The following is a 3,872-nucleotide window of genomic DNA, read 5'->3' on the forward strand; positions in this document are numbered from 1 at the left end:
TGGACCCCAATGAGTCGTTTGTTTTGGAGACATATGCTAGTGAGGAGGCCATTAGGGCGGTTTTATTGCAAAGGGGATGCTCTGTTTCATATGAAAGCAAGAAGCTTGATCGTGCCCATCGTAACTACTTAGCTTACGGATGAGAGTTACTTGCTATTATTCATGCTCTAAAAAAGTGGTAACATTATTGGTATGGCACTACGTTTGAGGTCTGAACGGATCATGAAAGTCTCAAATAGCTTTCAAGTCAAAGTGAGTTAAAGGGTAGAAAATCTTAGTGGGTGGCAGAGATCCTATAGGAGTTTGACCTTACACTCTATTATTTGTATGGCACTACGTTTGAGGTCCGGAGACGGATCATGAAAGTCTCAAATAGCTTTCAAGTCAAAGTGAGTTAAAGGGTAGAAAATCTCGGCGGGCAGAGATCCTATTGGAGTTTGACCTTACCAAAGAGGTAAATTTAACGTAGTAGCGGATGCACTGAGCTGCATGCCAATGGTGAATGAATTGAGTTTCACCATCTTCAAGAGTGAACTCTTGGAGTCTCTAAGTGGTGTATGTGAGCATGATTCATCTTTTTAAGAGGTATGGTGTGCTGTACACGGTCGCACTTATATGCAGCAACAGCCACCTCCCTTGTTAGAAAGGAGTACTAGTCCGGAGAGATGAGTTAAGATTTTTGTAGGACAGTGCTAGTCCAAAGCAACTACTGTGCGCTGAAAATGAGAGAGAGGGGGAAAGATTGCTGTTTCTTCCCTACACACACAAGCTATGCTCCCCTCTTCTTCACTGTACCGGCAAGATATGGCTATGGTTTTGTTTGCTTTCTCTCCACCACATAGTCATACTGCAGATTTGAAATTGAATGGTTCAAAACCATTGAGTGGGCCCGGTCCCCTAGTCACGTGCGTACCCCGACTGAGTGGAACCGATGCTTTGATACTAATGTTATGCACCTGTAGCGACTGTGCATGGACAGTGGAGGACAAGAGCTTTTCACCACCCAACCATATAGAGAGAATCAGGATAGGGATCCTTACCGTCAAACTTATGTAGTGGCTTGCATTCCCACAATGGCTTGCATGCCCACACATGTTCGACCGCTCCTGGGACTATGCTCAAGTGCCCTCTCCCTTGAACCTTGGCTCGCTCACTGCCTACGCCTTGGTGGATGGTCTTGGAGGCCAGGTAAGCTCCATGTAGCCACTACGAGCTATGTAACACAGAGAGAGAGAGAGAGAGAGAGAGAGAGAGAGAGAGAGAGAGAGAGAGAGAGAGAGAGAGAGAGAATCAACTGTGTATTTCTTCTCCTCCACATCCATTTTTTTTTGCAAAGAATAAGGTCTATTCTTTAGTGGGTTGGCTCCCTATCATGTGACGAGGACTATGGCTCGCGTTCTGATACCAATGTGATGCTCTCGGCTACGTGGTAGCTCTCTGGCTATGCAGAGACAGAGAAGGCAGGGCTCTTGTTCACCTCCCAACCATAGAGCAGAATGAGTATGCCCCCATCCTGCCGGGCTATATGTAGTGGCCTGCTTGCCCACACTAGCACGGTCGCCTGTGGTACTCCGATTCACCCCTGAACCCCACACTTCGGCATGTGTACTCAAAGCCCAATCAAGCCTAACTTGTGTTACATGCTACGTGACACTTTTAAGGCTTTTACAGCTTTATGAAGTAAAGCTTTGAAGACTTAATAAAGAAAACTTGTAGATAAGCTGATAAAGCTTTTTATTAGCAAAGCTTTAAAGCTTTATAGTTTTTTTAAAACTTATAATATTATAAGTTTTAAAGCTTATAACAAAAGCTTTTAAACTTGTAAATAGCAATGCTTTAAGCTTTGAATAAAGGAAGCTTTGAAAAATAGTTAAGCTAGCTAAAGCAAAGCAACCATACAAAAGCGGCAGCAGCACAACAGGCAGGCGGCATAGCAAAGAGAGAGAGAAAGTAAAACAACCGGTGAAACAATAAAGAGAGATTAAAAAGGGGAAAAAGCGTGCAGTAAAGAAAGAGAGTAAAGAAACAATACATCAAGGGAAAGGAAAGAAAAGAAAAAAAGGCCACCAACAAAATTTGTAAAGAAAGAGAGTAAAAAAAGAAAGAGGCCAGCAAAGAAAGAGAGTAAAGAAAATAGGCGATGATGGCGAAATATAGCGAAAAGGGGAGAAAGAGGAAAAAAAGAAAGAGGTAGTGCACATCAAAAAGAGGAGGAGAGAGAAAACGTGTAGTTGACCAGCACACAATAGAGAGAGGAAATATTTTTCTTCTCCTCTTTGAAAAAGCCTTGAAAGAAAATATGAAAGCCTTTCTACTACTGTCCAATATAGATTTGCTAGATTGTGAAGCCCTTCGAATTCTGAAATTAGAAGAATAATGATATAAACCTACTCATTCCATCTATACGGTTGGATTTTGAAGAGGGTGAAGGAATCAAAAGGTGGTTTTGGAAGTGGTTTTGTGGTTTTGGAGAGAGGTTGTGGAGAAGAGGTATTATCCAATGGCTAAGGTATTTGGGCTATTGCCCAATGGTACGGAAATCAACCTTTCATTTCACCATCAATTTTCTAGAGTATCCTAATTCTTTAGCCTTCCCATGTTAATATTCCTCCTCTGTTTGAAGCTTTAGTATTTGCCAAAATCAAATCCTTTGCCTTCTTTGCTCCTTAATTACGTAAAATTTATTTTTGGATTTTAAAAAAAATCAATCTCCTTGAGTGGTCCCCAAAGCTCTGATACCATTGTCATGACCTTTAAGACACTTGGAAAGAAATTCTAATTCTCAAGCATAAAAATTAGAGCATAACATAGACTTGCACAAATTAGAGCATAACATAGACTTGCACAAATTAAAAGCATAAACCTCAATAAACAAAATAAAATAAACAAGAGAGCTAGATAATAATAAGAGATCACCGTCGACATAAGATTGGGTTGTATCTCTCGTGGATGAGTGTGGCCCTTGTACCACTCACCTATATTTATATGTATTAAAAACCTTGCTTTTCAAAAAAACAATTCCAAAATCAAAAGCATAAGAGCTTTTGAGTTTTTGAGCATAAAAGTATAAAAAATATATTAAGCTACAAATATAAAGTCTTGGGCCTACCAAAAGTATAAAATACTAGTTGGTATATGTACAAAGGCTTGAGGCCTTAGCCTTATAAAAATATTAATACCAAAATATGAAACCATAATAGGTTCTCACATGTCTTCCCAAAATATCTCATAGTGGTCCAACATATGTTCCACCCATGATTAACACATAATCTGCCACTCAATCATTGCCTATATCAAAAATAATGTTAGTCAGTGCACATAGTTGATCAAATACATTAATCTTGACTAGAGTCACTCTGAATCACTAGTTTGTGAGAGGACTAAGATCAACACTCTAACAAGAAGGCTGATCTAGACACCCTCATTTTGAACAAGTGTGGTAGAAGCAACTGTTAGAGCACATAGAGTGTTGAAGAAAGAGCCCAATAACAAGAAGAAGAGGGCTTAGGAGGAAAAGGAGGGGAGGAATCTTTCTCAAAGTCAAATTTTTGAGAGGACACTTTAAGCGAAGACACCTTCTTAGACTCAAAAAATTGATGAAGAGTGGAAGCCCTAGAAGAAGAGAGGTAGGGGATGTTTAGGAAGAACTAAAAGCCACCCTAGCCAAGATAAGTGGAGGCAATGCAGGAATCGGTGATTCTAGAGTGAGGATGGATGTTTTGTGCGCAAAGTGTAAGAACCGGGACACACCAAGGAAGAGTATAAGATACGCCTTCCTCAACAATGTGCCATCTATGATAGGACAAATCACACCATAGAAAAATGCTACTATAACACAAGAAACATGAATCCAAGAGTAGTTGAAAGGCAAC

Source organism: Cibotium barometz, chromosome 54 (assembly GCF_041138505.1).
Source record: "Cibotium barometz isolate CiBa-2024 chromosome 54, ASM4113850v1, whole genome shotgun sequence".
NCBI lineage: Eukaryota > Viridiplantae > Streptophyta > Polypodiopsida > Cyatheales > Cibotiaceae > Cibotium > Cibotium barometz.